Source organism: Pinus tabuliformis, chromosome J (assembly GCF_031772625.1).
Source record: "Pinus tabuliformis cultivar Carrire ecotype Pingquan chromosome J, CPIR1, whole genome shotgun sequence".
NCBI lineage: Eukaryota > Viridiplantae > Streptophyta > Pinopsida > Pinales > Pinaceae > Pinus > Pinus tabuliformis.
Window position 1 is genome coordinate 372,017,078 of NC_142295.1, and position 16,255 is coordinate 372,033,332.

General features: G+C 39.5%; 1 pseudogene; it reads left to right on the forward strand.

Annotated features, from left to right (window-relative positions):
* The first annotated feature begins 1,329 nt into the window (after nt 1-1,329).
* On the forward strand, nt 1,330-1,875 carry LOC149227285 (protein DETOXIFICATION 16 pseudogene; annotated as a pseudogene).
* Nucleotides 1,876-16,255: the final 14,380 nt, after the last annotated feature.

Consider the following 16,255-nt stretch of genomic DNA (forward strand, 5'->3'; position numbering starts at 1 on the left):
GTTTCCTGTGACAGAGCGCAAGGAGCTGCTTCCTCTCTCTTTCATGATTGAGGAACTGAACACTGAGATTGGAGATCAGTTTGCACAGCTTGAAAATTTCAAGGAAGGACAAGCTGATCATGTGTTTTGGGATCCTATAGCTGATTACATGGAAGAGTTTTATTCTCCAGTGTTTCAGCTTACCTATGAAGATCAGAGACAGTTTCAGTGGCAGCGGTCTTTACACTATTATATCAGTTCTGAAATCCGATACAGTCAAGGAAGATTTCAGTGGCAGCGGTCATTACACTGTCATATTGGTTCTGAATTCCGGGATAGGCAAAGAAATCAAATGTCAGACAAAGCAAAGGATTGGCTGCATTGGAAGTCTCATATTGATTGAGCTAAGGAAAGTTTAAATGGTTAGGGTAGGTAGGTAGGTAAATTGCAAATAAGTTCAAGGTTGGCTGAGCATTTATTTTTCAGTAGCATTAGTTTCTTTCTCCTACAGTCATGCTTGTCAAGAAAATTTCAGTTTGTCAAAATGGATAAGGCACTGGAGCTGCATGTTCTTAGTGTACCACAGGGGCACACTATCCCAAGTGGAGCCACTGTTATCGCTGAAAATGTTGTAGTAAAAAATTTTAGCTTGGCTTAAAGTCAGAGCGGTTTCGCAGCGCCAGAATTCTTTTTAGCAGTTTCGCAGCGCTACCTGTTTGCGTGGTTTCGTAGCGTGCTACGAAACTGGGGATTTGTTTGAGTTTTCAGTGAAAGTCCAAATCCTAGCATGCTTATTGTACAGAGTTGTTCTTCCCTCCAGGAATGTTGATGAGAGCAGTGGCAGTATGTTCAAGGAGACACCTTATGATGATACAACTATTGTAGGATTGCCATCATATACATTAAGGGAGTTGTCTCTGAATTCTGGCTCATGGGTGATTGTGAAAGAGGTACATACTAATGTGGGAGACTTGCAGGAGATGTTGTGTTGAATCCTCTAGACAAAGAATCTATTAAATGTTATAAGTAATGGAGTGTTTGATATTTGGGGATTGTCTTTTCACAATCTGTAACTTCTTTCACAAAGCAGGGCGCCACAATGGATTGAAAGATTTGAAAAATATTTATGATAAAGTTCATGTTCCCGTTTGTTGGGTATTGGTGTTCAAAGTTGGATTAGGTAATAAAGGGGCTGCGCTTGCAAATAGCATTTCCAATTGGCTAAATGTGGCACTTTTATCAATTTATGTTAAATCTTCCCCTGCATGCAAGAAGACATGGACATCTTTCTCAAGGGAAGCTTTATATGACATTACAAACTTTCTTAAGCTTACGATTCTATCTGCAGTAATGCGTTGCTTGGAATACTGGTCTTTTGAAATGCTTGTTCTCTTCTCCGGTTTGTTGCCTAAGCCTGAATTTGAGATATCAGTTCTCTCCATCTGTCTTAGCACTCATGCAGTTGCATATATGATCCCCTTTGGCGTGGGTGCTGCTGTAAGTACACAAGTTTCCAATGAACTAGGAGCTGGACGCTCCCGCACTGCACAGTTATCAGTGTGTGTCGGGGTTTGTATGGCAGTCAATGAGGCTCTTATGATAAGATATATCTTATTCTCTATCAGAAATGTATGGGGCTATGTTTATAGCAATGAAGTAGAGGTAGATGAACGCATTTCAATCATGATGCCACTGCTTGTACCCTCAACATTTATGGATGCCATCCAAGGTGTTCTATCAGGTATTGCTAGAGGATGTGGATGGCAAACGTTGGGTGCCTATGCAAACCTTGGGGCATACTATGTGGTTGGCATGCCTATAGCTGTCATTTTAGCTTTTGCACTGCATGTTGGCGGCAGGGGACCTTCGGCATTTGAGCACCTGTTCTGTTGCTAAGAACATTGCGCTAACAAAGGAAAATCTTATCAAAAATTTATCACTGCTGCACAGAAAAGGATATATGGGAGCACCCAAAAGAAGCTGATCAGAGCGCCTTCAGAGATTTCGCATTCATATTCCAAGGTATGCACTTGTGAACAGAGATTACCCCTATTAAGAGTTGAACTACTTTGTGGAGTAAGGGATTTTGTTCAAAACCATGCATAGCGAATTATCAAGCCTTTTGTGGAAAAAACCAGTTTATGGAGATGATCACAGTGTCTATGGTTTAGTGGCCAATCTTCTGGCTTATCATATGTTTTCGAACCTCTTACACTATTATGGAGGATTGAACTCGCGTTATCAAAGGCAAACAGAGCGAAAACTGTAGAAGGACAAGGGGGATTTTCAAGAGCTAAGGCCGCTGCATTACTTGTATCTTTTTGTCCGACAATATCCATATGGCGGAGGCGAAGGCAGATATGAAAAATGTAGTTCTGAAAGAGTCCAAGTGCAATGTTTGAAGCATGAGATCACTGGAATAGTATGAACGAAATAGTATCAATGATTTGGTTGTCGCTAATTGAGTGACATCCTTGAATACTTGATCTGGTCATTAATTGTTTGTTTTCTTCAATTGAGTGAATCTCCAAAGGGGTAATGTAAATGCATTAATTCTCAAATGGTTCGCTGATTCATATACACCTGCGCCATCCGAACAGGGTTCTTTTCGTTCAAGACTTTCGCTCTGTCCTCGTAAACTATCTGAGCAATCTGAGGATAAAAGTTAAATGTAATTTAATGTGGACATCATGCACTTTTAAACAAGAACGAAATTTTAGGTCATTGGTTTGGCACCGACGTGAGTCATAATACAGATGGCGCGGAAGGAGTTAGGTTTAGCCTTTTTGGCTGATCTATATACGTCCACGTCCTCGGTATCATGCTAAATCGAATCCTCATGACCGTGAATGATGTTAAGGGGCGCATAAGAAAGGGCCTACAGAATCGAGACAATTGGATGACGGAGAATTCAAGTAGCAGACAACAAAACCAGTGAATCTCCATCTGGCGGTTCGTTTGCAACTCGTGCCTAACCTCATGATATCTTCTAAGCAGTAAATACTTTATCTGATGTGTTTTCTCAGAAAGGGAGTTCATTTGTTCATAATATATTACAGAGAAGATCTAGGTGGCTTTCAGAAGAAACAAATGGATCCTCGGCTTTACTTAATTCACCGGCTCATATCACAGCTCTGAAATTTGAGAATTAAATTAACCAAGTTTTTCATGGCCTTAAAAAAAAACAGAGTCTCAAGAAGCGGAATATAAGTTTGCCCATGAAGAACTATATTTCCTCTGTTGCTTACAATACCTTGTTGCTGGGAGAATTCAGACATCCAGCAGTTGAATGCCATGGTGTTGCACGAATGGTCAGAGGCTGTGCAATTTATATCAGAGAAGCTGGAGCACTTTGCTAAATAATGGTGACCGGAATATACTCTTTAAATGTTTTCCTTTCTGCGCCAGTTATGAGTCTTTTTATTTAAATTCATATTACAGTTTCAGGTGAAGATGATTTTTAGAGTTGGAAAGGGCTATTTTGTATACAGTAAGTCGAAGGCCTTAGCTGCGCTAAATGGTATGAGGATGGAAAACTCAAACAAACTGGAAACGATCTATGGGCACTGGGTTGCACTTTATATCAGATGCTGTATGATATATCACCTTTTAAAGATGGCAGTGAGTGGCTCACATTCCAAAGGATCACCTCATTTGAAGATTTGAAGACAGCAAGGAATACTACACCGACTTTATGTTCCAGTTGGGATTTATGAAGCTTTTATTGGTTTGATGCTAGTCAAGTTGGCTGTGATATGTAATGGCAGAAGCAAGCTTCATCTTCTTCAAACTATTTAGGTTCCTAATAGCTGTACAAATGTCTGAAGAGATCATGGATCTAAGTAGAAAACGCTTCAAAGATACATAGGTTCTGTTTTGACATCTACAGCAGTTTCGTAGCGCGCTACGAAACTGCTGTAGAATGCTGTTTTGTGGAAAAACAATGAATTTTGATGATGAGGTCAGTTAATGGTGAAAGAAGGTCTCAAACTCAGGCAGTGAGATCATACATGTGTTTCATAACCACTCAAACAGTGACAGGTGTAGCTCTTGAAGAGAAGATAAAATATTTTGTTTATTTTCATAAAGTTTTCTCAAAGGCAATTTATGACCGAGCTACTAACGTATTGGTGGGGTTACCAGAATCTTCGGTTGATACACCTGTTGGTCCTTGAAGTATCCAGATCATATAACATATGGTGATTATGCGTTGATTAATTGAAGGTTCAAAGAACTCGGAGTGTGGTCTTTAAATGATGAAGAGGAATGGAAGACAGGGGACCGTGGATGTAGGGTGATTAATTTTATCAATTAATAAGCTGTCTTACAGCTAGCATCCGAGACCAGCTTGCTCGGTGATTGTTCCCTTAACATATCTTAGCCATAATGAAAATCATACAGCTGTCCAGCATCCAAGAAAGCATCAAGTCTGCGAGGAGAATGAAATTAGTATTTTAGTTGGATTAGGATTGTGTGTAATTTTAGTTCAGGATGTTTGTAATTAATGCAGTAGTTAAGAGCATGTAGGAAGAGTTAATTGCCACCTTCGAGGCTCCCCTCATGCTGGAGGAGGAAGCTCGAGGTGTTTGAGTTTGCTTGCCTATATATGGGCCAAGTTAGGATGTAAAAAGGGTTGGACTGTATATACAAAAACAGAGTTTTTAGAGCTTATGAAAAGACTGTTACAGTAATGGCAAACAGGGTTTTTTCTTCCCAAGATTCTCAATGCATCTTTTTGTTCAAATGTGATGGTGGTTTAGTTTCTTAATGTTCTTTTTACAGCCTTGTTATGGCACAATCCCTCAGAATTCATATTATATGCTCTGACTTCCTGTGTGCTTGACAGGCTGTGGGTTTTGGTGAAGCATGTTTGAACATCACTCAGAATTCATTTTTTAATGCTCTGACTTCCTGTATGTTCAGCAGGCTTTGATTTAGGTAAATTATGTTTGAACCTTTGATGATGCAAAGAGCCTTGGCTTCTATGAGATGACTGTGATTTGGTTTATTAACTGTGAGAGACTCCATAGCCCAATGAAGACTAATTTGATGTATGTCCAACCAGCTATATTTTTATAAATGTGTGAAGAGTTAGCCCTCTAGTGTTTGAAGGATTTTGTCAAGAGTCGTGAGAGAGCCCTCTCTGATTAGGAAGGCTAATTCCTAATCTAAAGTATGGTCTGAAACAGTTACATGAGACCTTGCTTGGTTGCAGTCCCTAGTACTGGTTTTGTGATAACACTAGAGATCTAGAGGCTGGAATTTTGTATCTTGTAAGGAAGTGCTATTGATTTCTTGGTGCAATATCATAGTGTTGGGTTATCTAAGCTTTTCATGAGGTGAAGAAGGGCTTTCTTGCTGAGAGGATGATGCTGGGTCAGAACAATTGGTTGTAATCCTCTTTGCTCTTTCTGGATTATCAATAAAGCTATTTAAGTTTTCCTCCACATTCTTGTATGATTGATGATTTATGCATTTGTGTGGTCAATATATATCTGGTCCTATATTGTTTATGATAATAGATCTATGTTCTTGGATAGTGTTATGCTGCTTTGATTCTACAGGTGCTCCGTGAAGCTGGGTAGACAAGGAAGCAAGTAGCAAAGATCTATCAGAAGGGAGAGGAATCGAGCAAGGAACCAAGCGCAAGACAGAGGTTGGTCTCCTTATTCCCCTCTTATCTATTTCTCATAAAGGAAAACGAAAGTAGTTTTAGTTTGTTTGTTTCTAAGGTAGCTACCAGCCTTAGTGGGACTAGCAGCTCTGCGTAGGCACTACTTTTCCCGATAACAAAATGGTGACTCCGCTGGGGAGCGAATAGATTGTTTGTTTATCTACATTTGTTTACTTTATAAACTTACAGACAGAGCCTGAAGTCAAGCCAGCTAGCCTTCGAACTGCATTTGCTATGCAAGTGCAAAGTAGATCAATGCTGCTTCAGTCTATCTCCAGGTTTTGTTTATGAATTAAACGATTGATTTACAAGCTCTCTAATTGCCCTTGTGGTGGCTCTAGTAACCTCCTTAGATCTACCCCTGTGATTGATTTATTGATTACCACTTGCTCGGCCTAAATTCCTCAACTGAGCTACAAACTATGACCCGGAACCCAGCTAAAGTCTCGTCCCTGGTCCATCGCACTGTGTCTTCTTTGAAACCTGAATGCATCGCACTTCCCGAGTGTAGTAGGTGCGTTGCATTTCAGTTTCCCTGTGCTACAGGTGCACTGATCAGACCTCTTCTGCTCTTAGATTTTGGCTTCTGTGTTCATACTTTTCAGCTCTATTCAGGAGTTTTGCTGCCTGTAGTCAGTACACCTTTGTTGAAACCCCCTTCCTTGTTGTTATTCCGCCTCCATTGTGCAAAGAACTGTAAATGTTTTTATGTATTTTGAGTCATTTTCAGTTTTCCTTTACAAAGAAGTAGCGTAATTATATTGTCGTTTCTTGATTTGAAAGTGTCGCAAGTGTCGTTTTCAGTCATAGAAGAGAATCTGATTGTTCTTGATAGTCGATTACACTGTTACTCTTGTATTTGATTTGAATTAGTAGTTTTTCAAGTATCGAAAGCAAGTTTTCAATTCCGAATAGCAAAGTGTCGTCATTGTCCTCATTTTGTTTTTGAAAAGAAGCTTGTTAGTAATTGTCACTTTGAAAAATAATTCAGATTTGCGCTTAGCTTTCTTTTTATCATTCACACATTAAGAAGGCTGAAAACAAATACATGCATGTGCATTTGCATTTAGACTATTTGTTGGTTTTATTTAGGACAAGTGCATATAGTGTGTGCTCTCTACTCTTTGGTTAAAGAATCATCTCTCTTTCCTTAGTAGCTAGGATTTTCATTGCAAAAAGAAGATTAAACGATTGTTTATCATCTTAGATTGCATTTTAGGAATTGTACATCTACATCACGCGGTGAACCTGAAAGGAAAATTTCTTAAGCAAGATCAACTATAAAATAAATTTAATGAATCTAAAAACGCTTTGGAACCTAACGCACAACACCTAGAAGTCTAGGCTAGAGACGCATTCCGGCGTCATAAAGCCTGGTAACTATTGTTTTCACTGTTGGTTGGGTGATTCCTCCACTTTGAGACGACAAGTGCCAGTACGGACTTGTGCTCCCACGTACCGTCGAGTATATTTTGGGAGACCACAATAGGCTATATCCTTTATCCATAGGAAGCCATGCCTGCCGCCCTATCAATCGCAATGCACTGAACACAACATTCGGGAAGATTGGCTGCCGTACTGTAAAAAGTATTCTGCAGTTTTGCGATTGGTTTGGTAATCCCTCTATCTAGATTTCCAGAGCAGTCTCTTTTGTTCCTTTTCAGACTCCTTAAAGGAAAAGGTCCATCTGAGCACTTGTCACTTCAATCTCATTAAAAATCAAAGGTGACTAGAGTCATCTTTTGTTTTTTGTCGACTCTTAAAAATTGAAAAAACAAGTTGTGTCAAAGCGTCTAAAATTTATTTTAATCGGAATAAACATCACCTTTCCTACGTTGGTCTTAGGTTGAGAAAAATGGAGTCCACCAACCAAGGAGTTACCCTTGAAGGAAATCCTATTCCCTTCTCCTCTTGGGGAGATGTTGGTGCACCCCATATGGCCACATTGTCTCTTCCAGGATTGATAATCGGCTTGCCCGTATGGCTCTTCTCAACTTCTATCATTCAGAACACCATGATTCCTGAAAAATCAAGTCAGAAACTAAACAATACCAGAGTCACCCCCCAACCCTCTACTTCGTCCAATTCTTCCTCTCCTCCTTCCTCTTCACTTGATGAAGCTGGTAAAGCCCAAAATCAAGTAACTGAGAAGAAGAAGGAGAAGAAGAAAGAGACGAAGAAGAAGGAGCCAAAAGTGAAAAGGGGCAACCAAGCATCGTCTAGCGAAAATCCACACACTACACCATCCAGGCCTAAATCGCCATGTGTCATTTTCAAAGGAGACCACTATCATCGAGATTGTCCTTGCATCCCTCGGATCTTAAAGGACTGGTCTCGTCGTTTGAACAATCCGGTGTCATCAACCTCTGATGATCATGTTCGAAGTACATCGTCAACTAGTGAAAGTGAAGCCCCTGGACAAAAAGGAAAATATAAATTTCCTTGTAAATTGTGTGAAGGCGATCACGCCGTCCACCGTCGTCCCTTCTTAGACGAAGCTAAAGGAGTTTTGAACGATCGTCCGGTTTCACCGTTACGGCTTCCTCCTGGATATAAGAAACTCTTGCCGAGTCTGTCACTAGTTGAAAATCCGGCTGACACGCCCTTGTGGTCGGCCGAAGTGTCTATCATTGAAGATAAACCATCTAAATCCACACCAGATGAAAGTCAAAAGGTCGAGGCGGCAGTTGACCCGGTCTTGCCTTCAGAGGATCAATCTTCAAATGATACAGTCACCGAAGAGAACAAGAACGACACCGTTCAAATTCTCTTCATAAGCACAGACTCCGATGAACATGGGGGCAGTCTACCCATTCCTTTACCGCGGGAAGGAAGTTCGTTAGAGTCGTATCTGGCCGTCTATTCGGTCCCACCTCCAAGCAACCTAGTTGTTTCCTTTGACTGGAATCTATTAGGTAGACCCCGTTTACCGGCAGTGTACCATTTCGAATCATTGCTCAAATATATAGAATGGTCATGGCCGGTACCATCATAGATGAAGGGGCTTCTGTGAGTATCCTTTCCTCAATTTCTTGGAAAGCGCTTGGTTCGCCATCACTTTTGCCTGAGATGAGAAATCTAACAAGCTTTGACAAAGGAACCAGTTGACCGTTAGGGATCCTTCCCAATGTGCCGATAACGTTGGGAAGGAAAACTGTTCACATGAACTTAATGGTAGTCCAAAGACCCCTGGATTATAATCTACTCCTTGGACGAGACTATATTTATTGCATGGGAGCCATTGTCTCCTCACGCTTTAGAGTAATGTGTTTTCCGCACGAAGGAAGAGTGGTCAAGCTCGTAGACCAGCTTTCATTCCCCGGTTCACACATAGAAAATAGTCATATACCAACCCTGAATGGTCTTTTCATGCAAGGAATGTCTCATCAATCCCCAGTCCGTCCTCCTAATGAGCACGAGTGATGCGGAGGACATGACTGAAACCCAGGGGGCATGCACCCTGGTCTACTTTAGCAGGAAAACCTCGGGTATAAGGTAGGTTTCCGCGGAGGATATATGACTAGTCTGACACACCCGTCCATTTAGGAAAATGGGATTAGGCTGGAATAAGATTCCCTCGTCAAAGTTATGTGAGTGGAGGCGTCTGCACCACTCACCTTTGTCTATTTCGGTAGACATCGCCGAGGAAGTGTTTTGTCTGTGGTACAGATAGAACAATCTTTGGTAACCTGGAAATTTTTCGCTATACCTGGGGGCATGCAAACCTTTTGGCGTGCAAGCGAAGAGCGACCATTTATTTTTTAAATTTATAGGTCCTCTAACCCTTTAAACTCGTAGGATTGGTCGTTTCCTAACTTGCATAAAGAAAGGATCCGGGGCAAAGCTTTGTAAGGTGAAAGCTCCATAAAAAATGGCATCTTAGATGAGACATCCTTATTATACGACTGGATCGAGCAGTTTTAACGTGGAATTCAAGCTCGTTAAAAAATAAACATAAGCAATGAGCAAATGTTCCTCCAGAGTTTAAGCTCATTAAAAAATGAACCAATTTCTGGTAAATAACCATCGTGAATGTATTATCATCAGCCTTTGAAGCCTTGGTCGTGTTCTCATCATCACCTCCACTCTGTATTGGCCGATCATTCACCTCCACTTGATTGTTTACCCCTTTTGAGGAATAGCTGCGAAGAGTGATCCTGTTAGCCATCCTTGTGACACTGCCATGATTGGAAAATTCCAAACCTTACCTGGAATCAACTACTACCTGAATCTATCACTCGTTCCTCAAAAAACGAGTCTCCTTTAAGCTCTTTTCAACTGACTCATAAAATATGAAAATATTGTCGAGCCATTGGCCTCTACATCTTGTTAAAGTGACCGGAAGTGCTATCCCTCCTTTAGATTTTAATCTTTTTTTGGACTTGAGGAATTATTACACAAAAAGATCGAGCGCTTGTTTTGTTCGGCTCGTTAAAAATACCGAAAATTCATCCCTTCTGTATTATTTTATACTTTTCTGGACTTAAGGGATTAGATGACGAAAAAGGATTTTTGGAGTTTCCTTTAATTGAAAAGGACCGAGTTATCTTTGTCTTTAAACTCGTTAAAACCGAATAGCGACAAACTTGTCCATAACAGACAAGAACGAGTTTCACTATCGCTAGGCTCATTAAAACATAGCGATGGGTTTGCCCGAAGGGCAAATTATAGAACAAGCATATGTTATCCTCCTCAATCTTGACAAAAATAAAGAGGTACTGGTCAGCAATGACTGGGGAAAATTGGGAAGAAAACTTGAAGAAGCTTTGTTGGTAGCAATTCGCTCTTGAACATGACACTTTCACTCCGCATCCGAGTCGGGTTGGGTTGTTCCATTCATTGGTCACATCACCATGGTTCCATCACACCATCCATATTTGGGGTTAATGCTACCAATCCATCATGTCAGTGTCGCCGATATGTTCAAGAAAAGTCACTCAGAGAATTCACCTGTGTCTCATCTGCTGCAATACATTCACGCTCCATTCTTTCATGACCGCCACCTTGAACCTTATATCACCAGATCGTTTTCACCTCCATTAAAATCATTTGCTCAGTTCCGTGTCATTGATGTGGGATTCACTAAGGCTCTCCTATGATGGATCACTTCTTGTCGACATCAACTCATTATCCAAGAAGTCGATCTAGGAACAACCCTTTCAGTACTTTGAAGCTTGCATGCCTCAATGGCAAGCTTCTCACTTCCGGCGATAGGTTTACATCAATGGCCTTCGACCGAAAGATTTTGCGTGGTGTTCGACGCCAAGTCCCTTATTCACACCACGTGAATTGTACTGTAGTACCTTGAGGGTCATCATCATTATCGGTGATTCCTCTCGCGCCTGTTAACAGCTTACATCATTGGCTGGTAATCAGGTGATGTCTTTCCATGTTCGACTCCAGAACAATCTCTCACATGGATCGACTTGTACTTTGAGTGAAGATCGAATGAGATTGAATACCCCAGATCTAGTTTCATCCATCTGGGCTGTGATATATATTCAAGAAAATAAAAACATCAAATGTACATCATCGTTGCACAGATAATCATCCAATCTAAGGGATGATGGTTCTACCAGAATCATCAATCTACACTCAGACGATTGTCTGTCCTATGTACATGAAAATGAATTTATAAATTGAGCATGGGAAATGCCCACCTCAACTAGATCATGAAAATAGTATGAAGATAATGTATTGTATTGTATCTTATTACAGGTCGCCCTCCAGCTTGAAAAAACTTCGGATCCTCATGATAAAGCATTTCACCCGACATCAAAAGATTAACGACCTCATGCTTTAGGGGGCAACTGTTATAGACATTTTTGGGCACTGCAACCCCAATCATAAATGTCCATAAACCAAGGGCTCCTAAGTCCCTAAAGGTGTTGTTCTGACCCCTAAAAGAACAAGGTCAACTGATTATAGCATCTCCCAGAAGTTCTCCATGAAAAACTACTCATAACTGGTCAAAACTGGACCATTTCAACTGCTCCATGGTAAAAGTGCGTTGCATCCCACTTGAATACACACAGTAGGTGCGATTCATGTTGAAAATCCCTTCTATGGGGTGAGATGGGCGAGAGTGGACAAATGGCAGGGTCAATCCGCAAGGTGGAGGACCATGGAATCTTCCAGAAACTTCTCCTGTGACACTTGCCTCTCTGCATTCGCCCAGGGATGAGTAAGAGATCACCAATCTCCAAGTGGAATCAAGAACTATCAGAGAGAGGACACTAATCAAATCTCAGAAGCTGACTCACCTCCCTTGCAAACATCTATATATGGATCCCTCATCCCAGAGATCTAGAGGCTGGAATTATGTATCTTGTAAGGAAGTGTTGTTGATTTCTTGGTACAATATCATAGTGTTGGGTGATCTAAGCTTTTCATGAGGTGAAGAAGGGCTTTCTTGCTGAGAGGATGATGCTGGGTCAGAACAATTGGTTGTAATCCTCTTTTCTCTTTCTTGATTATCAATAAAGCTATTTAAGTTTTCCTCCACATTCTTGTATGATTGATGATTTATGCATTTGTGTGGTCAATATATATATGGTCCTATATTGTTTATGATAATAGATCTATGTTCTTGGATAGTGTTATGCTTCTTTGATTCTACAGATGCTCCATGAGGCTGTGTAGACAAGGAAGCGAGTAGCAAAAATCTATCAGAAGGGAGAGGAATCGAGCAAGGAACCAAGTGCAAGACAGAGGTTGGTCTCCTTATTCCCCTCTTATCTATTTCTCATAAAGGAAAACGAAAGTAGTTTTAGTTTGTTTGTTTCTAAGGTAGCTACCAGCCTTAGTGGGACTAGTAGCTGTGCGTAGACACTAGTTTTCCCGATAACACGGTGGTCGAGGATGGGTAAGTTTCATCCTCCACAATAGTTATACAATTCTGGAGATGTAGAATGCTATCTAGGTCAAGAGCATATAATGAGAAAACAAGAAATAACCTCCCAACTAGATCCTCTACCTGTAGATAGCAATATGACCCTCCTATTTTTCAACTTATTGCAGCTAGGGCGATTTGACGAAGGCTCAGATATTACATGGTTATGGTGATATTAATGGCCACCTAGAGCCTTCAGAGAGTGCAGGGATGAGACACTTGGCAAGAATGGCTACTGCTTATGCTAAGTGATACATACAGACCAAAGGCACATTGTTCAGTCTGTATGGAGAGAACATATACTGGGAGTGGCAAGGATTGGCAGCCTTATTATGCACTGTTTTATGGCTTGTAACACCATTTACTCTGCAAATGAAGTGTGCTGGAATTTTTGAAAATAAATATAGAATTGATAAGGCCAAGAATGAGATAGCTGAATATTGAAATGATCCTTCAAAGTTGAAGCAACAAGGCGATCACAGGAGTGAGAGTTTAGCAAATGAAACCCTGAAGATCGATGACAAACTATCTTAAGGAAGTGGATTCAGAATATGAAGATGTGGAGGATGTTGATAAGTCCGATCTCTGAATTACTCTCTGAATCACTCAGCTGATGAGGATGAAGACGACTTTGAGCCGAAGGAATCAAAAGAGGAGTTTTAAGCAGATGAAGATGATGCCTTTCAACGTGGGCATGAGGATTTGTTCAGCCCTTGGCTTGGTGATTCTACAAGCCTTTCACTAGTCTTGCCAGGATAGGGAGATTTCCGATATCTAGAAAAAGTTTGCATTCACTGTCATCATGAAGAATTTTTTTATGCATCCATTAAGGAAAAAGTTTCGTGATGAACCTATTTGGGGCCTTGGGCATCACACTATAAGTTTCTCTTTCTGTCTATTTCATTTATGTTGGATGTAGTACATGTATTATAATGAAGAGGATCCATGTCAGTCTGTAGAAAAACTATTGCCACTTACAGATTTTAATGAAAGAGAGATTCAGATGGGTTTTGAGATTTCGAGTGGAGGTTTCCTCGAATCAATAGTTAAAACATTTACCTTCAAGAAAGAATTGAAGTTTTCCTCATCATTATGAAGTTTTTGGAAGGAAATTGCTGCAAATAAAGACAAGTTGTTGAGTCAATTAGAACCTGAAACCTCCCATGTTGTATTGCGTTAAGGCTTGCACTAAAAATAAGTAGAAAATCCTCTACCTGTAAGCTATGTCACAAGGTTCGTTGAACTTTAACCTTGAGGTTCGAATTTTGGCGAACCTTAAAAATTTTTTGAGGTTCGGCAAACCTAATCAAACCTCATAGCCATTGACCAAGTTCATAGATCAAAACTCATAACCTCATGTCACAACTCGAGCTTGTAATTTATCCTTGCAGTTTCCATGTCCATGATAACTTTTTTGATGTTTACTGATGTTGAATTCATTATATATATATATATATATATACACACACATATATCTATATATACATATATACATATATATGTATATATATATCTATATATACATATATATGTATATATGTATATGTATATATATATATGTATATGTAGATATATATATGTATACATATATGTATATATATATACATATACATATATATATATACATATACATATATACATATATATGTATATATAGATATATATATACATATATATGTATATATGTATATATAGATATATGTGTGTATATATATATATATATATATATATATACATATACATATACATATACATATACATATACATATACATATATACATGAACCTAATGGCGAACCTCATTCAAACCTCATCAAAAAATTCAAACTCAAACCGAACCTAATCATTGTCGAACCCTAACTCGAACGCGAACCATGTGACATTGCCTGTAAGTAGCAATACGACCCTCCTCTTTTTCAATTCATTGCAGCTGGGATGATTTGACATCCTCGTCAACATTGGTTTCTTATTGCTTTATCTGGAATCCAAGCACTTTCATGGATTGTATTTGGGGCAATAAATTGGACATGAGAAGAAATTCAAAGCTACAACACATCCAAAGTCTCTATATCTCTGGTGGCTTATGAATTTCATTCTGAATACAATATTCTTGATCTCTACAATCATCAGGTTCACGTCCACAACTCCTAATCCATATAGTATTCTCCCTCTTGATGACCTTTTTGCATTGATAATTTTCCCTACCTGTGGATTTTTGCTGGCATTAGCCCTCAAAGGGACTACAAGAATCACCATTGTTGAAGAAACAGAAAAAAATTACATGAACCTCTTCTCGATGGTAGCACTTTGAATTCTGGCACTGAGAATAATTAATAACTGCTTATGCTACAGCAGGTATTTTGTCAAGGGCTACGTGGTTATGGTTGAATCCTGTATTGAACAAAGGTTACAGAAATGCTTTGTAATTGACAGATGTTCTTGCATTGGAATTTGGTGATAGCGCTGAAAATATGTTTGAACTTTTTAAATCAAATTGTAGTGGAACACCAACACCCTGTACAACTTACATTGCTTCGATGCTTTTGGCCAAATCTTGCACTTATTGCATCCCTGGCCATTGAAAAACTGTGTGTGATGTATATTGACCCAGTTTTGATACTAAAATTTGTTGATTTTACATTTGGAGATCAGATATTTCCTTATGAAGGATTTTTCCTTGTATTGATACTATTTCAGCAAAATCCATTGAGGTTCTTTGTTCCCATCAATATAACTTTCAATGTCAAAAGTTGGGCATGCTGATAAGGTCTACTCTGATCACAACTTTATACAGAAAGGGTTTAAGATTGTCAAGCTCCACTAGGCAAGCTCATGGTGTTGGCCAGATTGTAAATTACATGGTCGTGGATGCTCAACAACTTTCGGATGCGATGTTGCAGCTTCATTACATCTGGATGATGCCTCTACAAGTTGGGGCTACTTTATCAATCTTGTTTGAGGTTTTGGGCATTTCTATGTTGTCTGGTTTTGTTTACATGGCACTAATAATGGGCATTGTAGCTTGGGGATCCAAGAGAAATAGGAGATATGAGTTCCAATTAGTGAAAATGTGTGATCTTCATACAACTAATGAGTTTTTGAATTATATGAGGGTTATTAACCTTCAAGCATGGGAAGATCGTTTCCAAACACGTGTAGAGTCTTTTAGGAATTCCTAATATAAATGGCTCTGCAAAACTATGTATTCTATTTTAGTGAATATAATTACTCTATGGAGGATGCCTTCACTTGTTTCAATAGTGACATTCACTACATGGAGGATGCCTTCACTTTTTTCAGTAGTGAAATTCACTACATGGAGCATGCCTTCACTTGTTTCAGTAGTGACATTCACTACATACATTTTTGTAGGAGAAAAACTTATAGCAGGGAAGTTGTTCACTGCAAAATCGATTTTCAAAATTCTTCAAGAACCCATTAGGAACTTTCCTCAAGCTTTAATATCTATCTCACAAGCAATGGTGTCCTTGGATAGGCTTGACAGGTATATGACCAAGAAGGATCTTGATATTGAGGCAATCAAAAGGTTACTGCCAGGGAAAGAGATTTTTGTTGTAGTTGAAAATAGTACTTTCTTTTGGGATGAAGAGGAATCAAAATCCACTCTTCAAAATATCAACCTTGAGGTTCGAAGTGGATCTTTGATGGAAATTTTTGGCACAATTGGATCCAGGAAGTCCTCTTCATTGT